Raw genomic sequence first — 15371 nt, forward strand, 5'->3', positions numbered from 1 at the left:
TTGTTGATTGACAGATGGGAATTAACCACGTGTAAACATTTTATGCATACATTTGCATACCATCATTCCTGGGATCCCAGATCTCAAACATCATACACCATCACTGATCCATTGCACATTGCCTTTTCTGTTGTTTTCTGCATTTTTACCAGACAGATGCATGCTGTGGTGAGTACTGAACACAGTTTAAGATCATTTTAGATATGAAGGAAATGAGTCCTGGAAAAGGTGCAAAACAAACATCTATACAGAACATATATACACAAAGTATATATGTTTGTTTTAGTATATTTTTAAGGTCTGTAGACGTCTTTAGTTAAGTAATTCTAATAGGAATGTTGGGAAGTTACAGTTATTACATGGTTCACATGGCTGTCAAAGAAAGGGGTTAGCTTTAATAAGCATCTGGGAAGGAAATGTGAGCTGGGTTGGCTGGTAGCAAGAAGGTTCCAAAGTTTCAGAACCACACCAATTTAAGAACCAGAACTTTAGTGCCCTGTAATGCTGTATAAGGTCAAGTCAAATTAAGTTCATTTTATTTTATAGCTCAATATCATAAATCCTAAAATTTAGATTGTATACAACACTGCAAGTAGCTAGATTATTAACTGTTACAGAAAAAGAAAATATGTGATTGAAATACCTAAGAAGGAAGATTAACTTGGTCATGCTGGCTTAATCCAGGCAACAATGTTATTGATGCACAGTCATTTTTCTCACAAAGAAGAGTAATCTACTCAACAATAAGAAACTTTGAATTCTGGGGGCAAAAATACAGTAAGAAATATTTCCCACATAATTAGATTCTATTTGTGGCAGGAGCTGCCAGGGGGGGATTTTCTATTTGATCTGATATTCCAGCTTTTACTGGCTAAAGAAGTACTGTATGATGGCTTCAGTCTTCCTCTTCCTGTCCTACATAATCTTGTTTGTTTAACTACACTTATCTCTCCATAACCTTTACTTGCATAATTGCCATAAGAGTACTGAATTAAATCTTGACTTATTGAAAAGAAGTTACCTGTCAGATATTTATGCTGGTTGGACTGCTCAGCTTTCCTATGTGTGTTTTTTGGTGATCTGTTCTGTTAGTGTTAACTTTGGACTGGACTGCTCCTGTGCCTTCTCTAGAAGTGGTGGGAAATATTTTAAAATATTCAAATTCTTCTAATCTTGTCAGCGCAGTGTTATACTAGGTAATGCAGCCAAGTATAGTCGATACGTGTCTCTGAGTAAGACACATTAGTTACTCTCAGTTGCATACTTTGTGTTTATTAGGACAGTGTTTCCCAACCTTTTACAGCCACGGCATATATTTCACATTTGACAAATCACACGGCCGCCACCAAACAAAAATGTCACAAAAAGGATATTGATATTTTTCCCTGCACACCAGCCATAGCAGAATTGGCTTGGTTTGCCCTTTATACCTTTTTTGCTTTCTTCTGACCAGTACTCATGCTAGGGCCTTCATGTGGGTCAAAATTCTCTCCAGGACCCAGGTCAGATTAACTACTTTTTCTTTTCAAATATTTATCTATTGCTATTACAAGCTGTGTCCTCTCACAGCATGACTATTATGTAATTTATTCTTCATCTTCTTCTATTTTACTGGCAGTTGGCAACCCATTTAATTAGAGCAGGTAGTTGTACTGCCCTCTAGTGGAAGTGAATGCATTGTCCTGCTCGTTACTCAAGCTGCTCGCTTTGAGCAGCAGTCCCCAACCCCAGGGCCATGGACCTCTCCGTGAGTCATTTGGTACCGGGCCGTGAGAGTTGAGGCTCAGGTGTGAAATTTATGGTTTTCAGGGTTTTTGGCGGTTTTTAGCATTATTTTTTTTTAATCATTTTTATCGTTAACTCGGTTTTCCCGGGACTTTTCCCATGTCTTATGAATAAATCTTCATTTTTTTTTTTTTGGTACCAGTACTGGTTTTATTTTGTTGTATTTATCTGCGACACCTTAAAGGCCGTGAAAATATTGTTGGAAATAAACCGGTTTGTGGCGCAAAAAAAGGTTGGGGACTAATCAGGTGAAACCAGATAATCTTCCACGGCACACCTGATCATCTCTCATAGCACACCTGTGTGCCGCAGCACAGCGGTTGGGGAACACAATATTAGGACACATCTGGCAAACTTTTTGCTAATCCACAGGTTAGTTATGTAATATTATGTAATTTTAGTTATGTAACACTCCCACATTCCTCTCTTCACTCTTTTTTTCATTAAAAAACAAACTCTTGCAAATTATAATTCTCATGTGCTTTGGGTGCGCTTAGTAGCTCTGTGGGATTATTCTGATTGATTTGGATTTTTCTTTAGGTATTATTGTATTCCTTGGTGCGTATCTACAAATATAAAAAACAAACCCTGACTACCTTTTATTTATAAAATAAACATAACAAACACTTTTTAGTTCTTGTTCTGTTAAGTTTTTTTACCGGCATGCTATTCAGATGATTATATTTTACATTATAAAGTTTTATTTTTATTATTCAGTTTATTGCCTGTTTTCCTGGTAGTTTGTCCTTGAATTCGCTTAGCGAAGCTTTTGAAAGAGCATTGAAGGGACAGTGTGTTTACTTAGCTGTTTACATTAAGTATTTTTCATGTCTTACTCAACCTTTAACTCTCTTAGAAAACTACTTGCCTTCAAAAAAATATACACAGATCTCACTCACAAAATTTCAACTTTGAGTAAGACACAGAAGGTCATTGCTGAAAAGGCAGTCTGTCTGCAGAATACCTGAACTGAACTATGGTAACGGAAAGATGACTTGAAGGGAAAACTGTGCACAAGCAATAGGGATGACTGTGACCCTGAGAGGATTGTGAAGAAAAGTTGACTCGAGAACTTGGGAGAGCTTCACAAGGAGTGGACTGATTCTGGTGTCAGTGGACCATGCACAGATATCTTCAGGAAAAGGAGTACAACTGTTGCATTCTAATATCAAGCCACTCCCGAACTCTGTTGTTCAAAGGATTCAGATGAGATTTTCAGATGAAAGGAAATTTGGAAATCAAGCACCTAGACTCTGGAGAATAGAGAGCCACAAAATCCAAGGTGTTTTAAGTCCATTGTGAAGTTTAAGCAATCTGTGATTTGGAGTGCCATGTCATCTACTTGTCAAGATTTTTTCCGTCCGCTAACGATGAGGATTCAGCACCTGTTTACAGTGCCAAGACTACCACTAACTAGTTTGCGGTCTATGAAAGCACTATACTCAGCACCCTAGCCAACTTCCCTAGCCAGATCCATATAGACAATGAGATACTGTCAAGGGAAAGTTAAAAGTACAGATCAAGGCACCTGGGCTTCAGCAACACTTCAGGAGTGTTACGTCGATATAGAATATGTGAAAGAAATTCTACCTTTTTCAATTAAAATACCACAAAAATGTGACTCCTTTTCAGATGCACCAGTAAATGGTGTATCCATTTGTTCACTTGTGATATTTTGACAGACTGTAGCCATGCATATGATAAGAACAGTGAGCCTATACTTTTATAGTGCTATTATCCTCACTCCTATAATATGAACAAACTATTAGTCTCACCAGCCCTGACATTAATGCCCAAATGAGCAATAATTAACCCAGACACTAACCAGATGCATGAGTAGCTCATAGATGTATACTAGATGAATCATGGTCGGATGTGAATATAACATTTTACAGCCAGAAAAGGAAATGTGCACAAATAAATGTAAAGTGACGCATGAGTCATTCCATTAAGACTAAAGATGCCTGTATTATATGCGCAAATTAGCCTCTGAACTGTTGCATGAATGAACTTGTACACTGAGTATTTCTCATAAACAAGTGAAAATTAAAATATTCACTTGAGTGAGTTTTGTCGCTGTACAGGCAGTGGTGTCTTGTTTTCTCATGTATGATAAGGCTGTTCCAGCCTTATCGTGGTGCAATACAGCCCTATGTATAAATCAAGCCATGACACACAAGCTGCTCTCCTATTCTTTCTCTGTTACACAAGCTTGACTGTGCTTCCTTGTTGGGAGACTTCTTTAGCTGCCAGTACGCTGTGAGTTTGAGTGCATCCTAATGACTGACAAGCCAGCAGCAGCTCATGCAAATCAGGCAATGGTACTAGAGTTGAACCTGTGCATCTGTCTTGCTGAGTTCACAGCTGCACTGCTTGCAGTCTCAATTATAAGACCACTTCTCGTATGCGTAAGTGTATATACCTTTGTTTAAATGTACTAAACTATGGCCTATATGCATCATTGCTATTAATATTTAGACGCATTTGAGGTTAACACTATCTGTTATTATCTTGACAGTGTTTGTACTGTCTGTAAGGAAGCCATAAAAAAAATCACATATATACACATATTCTGATATGTCAAAGTAAGATGACAGTGGTATGTTTATGTGTGGTTAAGCATGACACTTGTCCTTTTTGACAGCTTGTCTCTGCAGCAGTTATCAGGGACACCTAGCAGGCACGGCAACATATGAACAAGAATGAAAACGCAACACTATACCCTAGTGATCCTGCTTTATTAAATATATTGGTTTTGACTAACTGTTGTTTTATATATTTAATGATTTTTTTTCTGCTTGTCTTAACTTTGTGCTTCTTTTTTTTTTCTAATTTAGTAATGTATATGTACTTTGCACATTAAACCTAACTTTAGTGGCTGTAATGTTTACAGCAAAGCCAGGAAGCTGTGGCTTTAGCGAGATGATTGCAACCAGCAAGTAGCCCTCTCATCTATCCTCTGCAATCTGAAGGTGGCATCTTATTCTCAACAGATGGCACACAACACCAAGACTGACTGAATACCAATTTAGCTCCCCATCTGTTTTATCCTGCTTACTTTTGAGAGCAGACACTCAGCAGAGTGTTAGCATGTTCCTTTATCTTCACATACCTTTCTGTTGTGTCTGTGCACGTTAAGAGTGATGTCAATATGCTCCGAGTCATATATTTTAAGATATCGCTTCTTAGTTGATGATTCAGGTTTTCACTTATATGCCATTTGTCAAGAAAGAGGGTGGAAAAGTTGTGGTAGGCTCAAGGAAATGAAGAATAGAGAAAGGATCGGTAGGAGTGTCTCTCACTCTCAGAAGTCTCATCACCATATCTAAACTCTTTCCACCCCCATTATTTACCTTCATTTGATCTTACTATAGAAATTATAATTTCATTGCCATCATTTACCACAAGTCCTTTGCCTGAATAACAATGACTTAATATGCTGAGAGTTGTACTGAATATAGCCTTGGGAGCAATAAGGTGTGTACTTGCTGACAGGCAAGCCAACAGCTGGGTCAGGGGGCAAACAAATGCTGCCGCAGTGGCTATTTTAATGGCAGACACACCCCTACACTTACAGTAGATAGACAGATACACACAACAGCTGGGCAAATAAAAATAACAACACATTATATGGTAGACATTTGCATAAAAAACACAGTTATGATGTTTTGATATAAACACTAGCTCCCAAAACACACCTTTGCAACCATGCTCACACAAACACATGCGCACAAGTGAACCTATTTGACGTGTGTGTCCCCACTGGGTGTTAATGAGGGGTTATAAACCCAGAAAAGCCTCCGTCTCCCAGAGTCCAGGGTCAGGAGGGCCAGAGTCTTAAACCGATGAATTAAACATCAGTCTATCTGTCTGGCAGGTATAAATATTTCTCTTCCATTCTGACTGGTGCATTATGACACAAGGCCAAAGTCTTTCCACACAGTCCCTGACACAATTTGACATAGAGGGGAAGATGATGATTGTCGGTGTAATGGGATACAGGGTGAAGCATGGCTGTAGAGTAGGTTTTATATTAAAATTATGTCCTACTCTGAAGGTGGACAGAAGGGGGATAGTATGTGTGTCTCTGTATATTTGGAGTTGGTTAACTTATGGCTGCTTCCCAACACGACACCTTTGCATGTGATACAGTTCATAAAACATCATGCTGCATCTGCTTTTTTTAATATATTGTTTTTAATTTGAACTAACTCTAGCCATTCCCAACATAATGTTCTTTTCTTAGAGATGATTGTGCCTGTCATGTCAGTGCAGAGTAAAATCAGGTATGCAATGTTCTATTACTAAATGGAAAACATCAGTGTAGAACTTGTTACAATGGAGCTATCACACCAACATGCCACACCAAACTCTGATCTTGTATTTCACAATTCAAACGTCTCTCATTGACTTTGATTTCAAAAACATGTGCATTACTGGAAGATAAGCTACAAAGAAAAAAGGCATTAGCTTGGAAACCATGCCTGTTGTTTTTTGCTTGACAATTATGCATATTAAAATGGATATTCATTAGCAAATTAAAAGACATAGTGTACATTCACCTCAGTACATGACAATATAAACGGCACTAAATTAGTGTGCAGAAATCATTTTAGCACAATGCTGTGAATTCATGCTTACGAGATTAACTATTAATCAGGTGGGCTGCAATTCTGCAAGGCATACTTCCAGCCTTATCTAGTCGCACACATATTTTTCTGCATTTCAGCAGAGTTGTTGAATATTTTCAGCTTTAGCTTCCTCGTTCCATCCCTGACATGATGTCTCATTTCGCCCGTAACTGAATTCTACCCATCTTTCCTCGTCTTCAAACTTTTGAGTTTGTACTCGCCTGGGTCCTTCCTGAGGTCTGAGAATGAGAACAAAGGCCTTTGTTTGAAAATCACGAGGTCGAATGGAGGTCAAGCCAATAGAGGATCAAAGCATGTGTTCCCAGGCACTGAGGAGGAACGGCTGCCTTTGATCTCCACCTTACTGTGGACAGGATGGTGAACTGCTGCTTGCTGCGTTGGATCTGTGTTTACTTTACCTCGAGGGTACTTTTCTGGATGAGAATTTTATATACTCTGTGTTAGCAAAGAGTACAAGTGCAAGGTTTTTTAAACAGAGGGGAAAAAATAGTCTGACTAATTTTAACTCTGTAATATGTTATCACTTGCATATTCATAAAACATCGGATTATATCAAATTAGAAAAGCTCCTACAAAAATAGGTCATGGACTTGGATAATTAAGTGTTCACACTTGGTTGTACTGCAATATTTATTTTTCAGACTTTAATGCTTTGTTGACAAGGAGGAAAGTCAAAAATGTGATGAACGGAAAGATTAGTAATTATGAAAAAGTGGAAAATAATGAGGGAAATAACATATGCTGATTATTATTGCAAATTTGGATAATATAAGTAGAACAAGTTGGTGTAACATTCGAGAGTTGTCAGCTGAAAATATGGGTGACTGTGGCCTGAATAATAGTGTAAAGACACAACTGACATAATTACCCATAGACATGAATTTCATAGCAATGTGGAGGAAAATGTGACTTATATCTTGTTAACACATATCTTACCTATTAAAGTCCAAGGCTGGATGAATTTAAATAATTATCTGATATCTGGAACAAGACATACATGCAAGAGAAATGGAAGAATAAATCATTTGCTCTCTCTACTCTAGACTTAGAACTGATTTCAACAGAGTAGAGCATGCTTTTCATTTACTCAAGACAGTAATTTAATTTTAGTATAATTTTCTTTGTAGTGGCATGTTACGCTTTTTAACATATGGAATTTGTTTCCTTTGGGACAGTTATGTTCAATGTCTTATTTTTCTCTAGAATTTAAGACACTAATATCAGCTTTCAGACTCTAGAGAGCTAGAAAGCTATGGTACGAGCAAACACGTGCTGTTGGTTAAATACAAATAAAGCGTTATAACAAAGAAGGCAAAGGAGGAATAAAATGTTCAGATTCATGACACAAAAAGTGTGAATACCTGTTTCCTATGTTAATAAAATTTTATAGTACAAAATCAGAGATTTGGAGTTTTCTTATAAGTACTATCATTAAACTTTTTCTTTGAGACGTATAGCTTAGCAAACATGACAGCTTCTTTTTGCCACTGTGGAACTATTGTGTACGATGTTGACAAAATTCTAGCTCCTATATTTCCAGCTATATTGATTGGAAAAGAAACTTGGGAATATACCAAAAGATTGTTTTTCCACTATCATCTGCTCAGTGATAAAGGTATTTTAGATATTTATTTAAACTCTCTTTGCTCGCTAGTCAAAGAAACAATTTATTTAAGACATGATGACAAATATTTGGGATTAAGAAAACCCTAATAATTTAATTTAGTAGTGTAGTGGCAAAACTAAAATAACTAAATGAGTGAAAACTTAATCAAGAAATGAAAATAAAGCGAGCAAGAAAATATTCACTGAATTTTGTTAACAATGAATTCAGTGCTTCACAAAATCTGGCTTGAGGATATGGTTTAAATGGAAGCAGACAACCTAAATTCTAAGTCAAGAGATGCTGCTGGAGATCATTGAAGAAAAGGCTAAAGAATTCAAATGCTACCTCTCAACTGTCCAATTGGTAGTGATGTCACTGGGGTAACTTGTCACACAGTGAAGTCACAAGCATTTCCTGAACACTTAAAAATCATATGTTATTCATTACATTAGGATATTCTTAAAAGAAAAGGAAGCAAAATGAAGCATTTTACGTCTTATGCTGTGAAAGATTATACCTAATGAGAACTAAATTAACCTACAGAGTACAGAGACTATTTTTGTTGAAAAGTGTTGCAACCCTTCATGACCTGTTTAAGGACATCTATAGTAAAGGGAAGACAAATCCAAGTGTGACATTTATCCACAACTTGCAGTCAAAAGAGCTGTCAACAGAAGTGAAACCATCCAGCCATAGTGCAAGAAAACAAAAAACAACCCATCAGAGATATAACAGGAACATTTGGGACATTCTGAGAAAAGAAGAATGCACTGGTGAGCTCAGCAACATAAAAAATCCTGGAAGTCCATGGAAGACAACAGTGCTCGATGTTTACAAGATCCTTTCTGGGGTAAATAGAAAAAAATCCTTCAGAGCATCCATCCAAGGGAACAATACGCTCCGGGAGGTAAGCATATTATTATTAGCCAAGTATTCCATGAAGAAGACTGAAGATGATTGAAAATGACATGTCAATGCACTCAGCCTGGCCTTAGCAGTTGCTGTATGTTCTTTCAGTTTATGAATAAGCCCAAATCCTATCATTATTCAAGGGAAAGGAAATGTATGAGCAATATTAGTTAAGTGGGAGGAAAGCTACAGCTCTACTTTCTTGTAGAAATAACAGAGAGGATGTTAAAAAATGGTTGGGTACAGATAGGTAGCACCTTTAACTGTCCAGTCATTACCCACATTTCTTCAAAGTGGCACTGCGGTTGCACTTATAATTATACTTACATAATTTATACCCTCACAATAATAAAAGTTTTATTTTATGTTTTGTTGTTTAGGAACAAGTAGCTTTATCTTGCTTCTTTTAGCATTGTTTTATGTCATTTTGATAAATATTTGAATATATTTTGCCAATATTTTTCCAAAAAGTAGCAGTTTTAAATTAGGGAACAGTGTATAGATATACTGTGGTTTATTTTAAATGTAGTGATAAAAGTGCAAATGGAGCATTATATCACTTCCACTGAGAGATAATAAGAACAGCTGCACCAATACAAATGATCCAGATGTGTGCAAGATCATTTTGAACATGAGGTCTGCCCAATTTAAATCAGGTAAGGATTTTAAATTCTGTATTCCTCCAAACTTATGTCTAGTTCTGTTTTGTTTTGTTTAATGGTGTTTTTTTTGTTTGAACTTTTTAAAAATATACAGCTGAGTCAGTAGAATTTGCAAAAACTTTCTAAACTTTGTCTTCAATGACAATCATATTGGGGTTTTTGTTTGTTTTTTTGTTTCTTGATTTCACCTATATGAAAAATATCCGAATCATTCCATACATTTTGTCAACAACCAAGTGTAATATTTATTAATAACTTGATAATATTTGCTTGTAATAATAACATCAACAGAATCCTCTAATATTACCTTTTACACTTGGTCATACCTTGTGTTTCATATTTAAATTAACAAATGAGTCTTGTTTTGCAACTGTGCAGAAACACTGGGAGGAGTAATATAATGGTTTTGTGACTGGTGACTTAAAAACCAAAGGGGGATTTAGATTTTCCTTTGGCAGGACATTTGAAAATATTTTTAAGATGGTGTATTTTCTCTACAGATTTTTGAGGTGGACCAATTTAGAAATGATTTGGCAAGATCACAAACTCTTTTTCAAGCTTTATTCTTCTGTCACATTTTCTATAGTTTTGTCCAACTTTAAACTCCATGTTTTTCTCCAGCAACTTCTCTGCCTTGACAGTCAAGCTGAATAGATGATTGGATTCTCTTTGTAATGACTTCACAGACAAGAGAACTCTCCAGCTCAGCCCTAAGTAATCCAAAGTTTATTTCATGCTTTGACTATCTTGTAGTATCTCTCATTATCCAGTCACTTCTTTATTTTCACAACTTCCTCCTTAAATGTTTTCTTCCTTATCTATTAAATCTTAAGCCAGCAATTCTAGCCTTTTGAGTGTCTTTGACTTAATATACAACATACAGGGCCTCATAGTGTAATGACCATGCCCGCGAAATGCAATTTTGTGTTCAGAGGATGCATTTTAGATTTAATGTAGCAGGAATAAATTTATTAATTTTGTTTGTTTGTTTTTTACTTTTTGTACTTGAACATTTAGCTGTTACAAAAATTTCACCTTAGGAGTTTTCCCAAGGTAATATTGGTATGACCATAACATGTCATCTTATCAAAATTGCCAACAGAAGACTGAAGTCTGCAGACAGCAGCAGAGGACGCTCTGTGACTCTTATTTCACAACCCGACCTGATCTCATAATAGAGTGATGTGTGTGATGGTGTGTATCGCTAAAAGCTCTTTCCATTTCCACCCCCGCCTCCTCCCAGTCTGTAAGGGATTCACACCAAATTCATTTAACATTTGTTTTGCTTGCACCAGCAGACTCTGTCACCATCAAAAACTGTGACATTTGAGGCCAAAGCACTAACCCTCTCTTGAAGAGGAAAGAGTGCCTTGTTAAATCGCTTCTTGTCACGCAAGCCTCTACTTCTTTTTTAATTTATTTATGACTCAGTCACCAAAAAGTGAGCCGCTGTCATCACCACCACCACCACGATTGAGCGTTTTTGTAAACTTAAAAAAAGAAACACGCGAGTATAATAATGGGCATGCGTGGCTTATTTCAAATTCAGTGCAGAAATTGCTACAGTCCCCATGTGTTCCAGTTCAAACGGACAAAATAAAAAGTTAAAATATTCAATATTTTTTTTATTTTAGCCTTACATGAATGCCACAACCCTGGATATCCACTGTTTCATGTTATAGTGATAGAATGGGGGTTACGTGTAATCAACAATTTGCCAACTAGACCACACCAGGAGTGTTTTGAGCTTTTGTTGTTAGATCTGTGTCCATAATTTCTATCGATCAATATCATATACTTCTATGCATACAGTCTACCTTGCAAAAATGATCACTGTAAATAAATAACATTTAACTTAAAGTTTGAGGCTGTGTCATCAGTCTGTGGCATCACCCTTACATGCCTTATGATATAGATGACTCAGGCCCTTTTGAAGGGATATTGAAAGTTGCATTTTTAATTTTAAAAAGGAGATAAATAAAAAGCTGCAGCTGTAATAGAGTTTCATTTCTTTCTTCCACGCTTAAAATTGTGAATATGCAGTGCATATCCAAAAATCTTGGTATGTAATATAATATATTATAGCTGACTTTTAATTCTCTCCAGTATGATGACATCGGGGTTTCACAATAATACTAATAATACCAGAAAGAGTGTGTGTGTGTATATGTATATATAGATATATACTTTTTCTGCCCTTCTGCACACATCTGTGTCTCAGCCTGCATGTGAGACTGAGTTGGAAGTGCAAATTATCCTCTCAGCATGCCCTTGCCCTTGGAGCCCTGTTTTGATTCCTCTGTCCTCCCTCCTCTTTCATTTGTTCCCTTTACTTCTCCTTCCTCCTTTTAATTTCCCACTTCACAGTGTACTGGACACGTTTTGTCTTTATCATAAGCACCATTTAATCTGCTTTGGAAAACACATTGTACACAATTGGAGGGCCCTAATTGATTTATACAATGTAATTACTCCATTCTCGAACGTCTCATAAACGACAAACCTGGTCCCAGAGCCACTAATTAGAAGGGAACAGGATTTGCAGCTAATATAATTCATTATTTCCAAATTAGAGCCAGATAAGTTGTCTCAATATAATGATCAGGGAAATGCAAGAGGTTGTTTTCTGTTGTTCCGTCTATTCTTATTCTTTTTCCTGAAATAACTAACTCAATATACACCAGCCAGCCACCACACTAAAACCAGGTTACTGAAACTGTAAAGAGACCTCCCTTTTTGTTTGAATAAAAGATATCCTGTATTGGCACTGGCCTCAGATCGTTCAGGCTTTTGTGACTGTGAGGTGACTCACTTGAAGTTATGTTGTCATTCTGTTCAATCTGTGCGATCTTATAATCTGTCAGTTGCAGATCTGAATTTGTGGACTCGAAGACAAACCAACTACCAGTGAAATACAGGTGGAAGACTATTGTATGACTTGAGCTGAAAAACATGATGGCCAGCTGAAAGTCACTAGTGTAATAATAACAACCAGCTCCAGATTATTCAGAATGTGTTTTTGTTCAGGTTTAACCTGAGTAATTAACGATTGCCCATGATGATGAGTGCTTCATGTGAACAGAATCTCCCATTCCCAGGAGAAACAACAACATTGCTTTGCAATACATAAGAAAAACAATTACCAACCATTTCCAGAGTTCATTGACTCCACTGGAGCAGAGTGAGTTAAAATGAATGTAGCCTTTAAGAAAGGTAAGCTGTATTTGAATTATTTAAATAAGGACAGCATATTTTCAAAAATAATCCAGTGGCTAAAGATCAGAGCTTTCCATGAACTTTCCATGAACATTTGCACTATCAAATGTTTTCTATTCCATACTTTTCACTGTCAATATTATACACTGATATAATTGATATAATGGATTTCTAATGATATATACATTTTATCACAACAGTAAAGAACTATAGCACTGACAGCTCAACACACTCCAAGTTAAAGAACACTAGCAAAATAACTGTTACATATCCTTGTTGCTGGGTCCTCTCCTGAACTTCTCCCGAACAAATACAGGTGTAGTCAGGAAGCGTTCAGTGTATATAGTTTATTCTGCTGGTCTCCCAGGTGCACACAAGATTATTTACAACGAAAATAAACAGCTGCCTTAATTCAAAACAAAACAAAAATCTGTATGCAAAACACAAGAGGCTGAGCCAGTCTACATATTACCCTCACTGTAACATCTCACAGAATGCCCAAGTAGGCCCTGACAGCCTCCTTTTATATCCCATTGCCCCTCCCACTAGGCATAATAGTCATCCCTTTATAATTTCTTTCCCCAAAACACACTTTTTTCCTCAGCTAATTTCCAGCTGTATTCCTACAATACATATACATACATTTATGGCCACTTCCAGGCAGCCATAAACAGTACAGAGACGGCATCACTGTCTCTGTACTGTTTCGCTAGCTTAGCTTAGCTTAGCTTGTAGCCGACTCATTAGCACCATGTCTACTTCACCTGTCCCTCCTGCACCTTTCTGCTCATTGTGTCAGATGTTTAGTTACTCCTCGGCCTCCTTCAGCAGTAATGATACCTGTAACAAATGTAGCATATTTGCAGCTCTGGAGGCCAGGATTACTGAATTGGAGACTCTACTTCGCACCCTTCATTCACCCGTAGCTACCCAGGCCCCTGTAGCTGGTGCAGCCGAAGATAGCGTAGGCCCCGCTAGCTGTTCCCCGGCAGACCCCAAGCAGCTGGGGAAAGAGGGCGGCTGGGTGACGGTGAGGAGGAAGCATAGTCCTAAACAGAAGCCCCAGGTACACCACCAACCTGTTCATGTGTCTAACCGTTTTTCCCCACCCATACAAAGACAGACTTGACGAAAAGACAAAGAAAAGATACGAGGAAAAAATCAAAGGAGTGAAAGGGTCAGACCCTTACGAGCACACACAGAGTGGACAAAAGACGTTAGCATGCTGCCCAACTTTCACCACGCGCAGATTTATAATTATACGGTTCTTGGAGTGAGTGCATACACTCATGAAGTTTAGTAACTTCAGGTCACTGCAACAAGCCCAGGTACAGTTTAACGACGGATGGGTACAGGACCTTGAAATGCACCGTGTAGAACGAAAGACCATCGTACGAACAAAGGTAAGTTTACCAGTCTCACAAATCGTCATCATAAATACACATTCGTTAACCGTTTATTAATATAACCTTTGAGCTCAACGGTAATTAATTAGTAGTGGAAATAATTTCTGATTCATTACAGAAATGTAGCAGTGACAATAATATTGTATGCTGTAATCGTACTGGACAATTAGTGATACAAAACAACTGTTTTATCCTGTGAATAAAAGTATATGTTTTTGTCAATGTACCATGGTAATAACAGAAGCGAAACACAATATTGTGTCAGGACAATTCACTATTTATGCACAATAAATAAAGGAGCATAGCGCGACAATTTCTGTTCAGCGCCAGACTTGCTTGTAACCTATATCACCAATTATGTTAAGAAAAATGACGTATTAACTACTACAAAACTCTGACCTTTGTGGGAATGCTTGGAGCAGACTAACATGTGAGCTGGAGTGTTCTGAGACGTTATATTTGGTATATCCAGACCATCCGTCGGCTCTTACTTCGGAAACATGGCTTAAAAATTTTTCTCTTCAACGACATAATCCGATAAAAAAAAAAACGATCTCTTTACCCGTCGGCTTCCCGTGGCTGTCATGCGACCGGCTATTGCAGTTAATAATACAACAGCTTCTTGCCATTTTTTGGGTTTCTTTTTATCGCTGTGTAACTGAGTTCAATTGAAAGCCTACGTGCGCTAGTACCTCTTGCCACAAGTTCCCAGAATCCTTTGCGGTTTTACCCCGAATGACGCCACATTTTCAATCTTTATCCTGGTGGGCCGGTCTCTAGTCAAAATGCCCGGGCCGATTTTTTGTCCCAGTCCAGCCCTGGCTACCCGTCTCCAAAGCTCCCAAAAAGACAAAAAACAAACTAAAAACCAGCAATAAACAACTTAAACATAAAAAAATCACAAAGAAAGAACAATACAGTATCCACATCTGAACCAAAGAGTAAAACAGTGAAATGTGGATTAATAAATATTAGGTCTCTCTCCTCCAAGTCTCTGTTAGTACATGACTTAATAATTGATCAACAAACCGATTTACTCTGCCTTATAGAAACCTGGTTGCAGCAGGATGATTATGTTAGTTTAAATGAATCAACACCCCCCGAGTCATTCTAACTACCAGAAACCTCGAAGCAC

This window comes from Mchenga conophoros, linkage group LG16 (genome assembly GCF_057382185.1).
Source record: "Mchenga conophoros isolate Kocher_MC1m ecotype Shallow Benthic linkage group LG16, M_conophoros_male_GT1.1, whole genome shotgun sequence".
NCBI lineage: Eukaryota > Metazoa > Chordata > Actinopteri > Cichliformes > Cichlidae > Mchenga > Mchenga conophoros.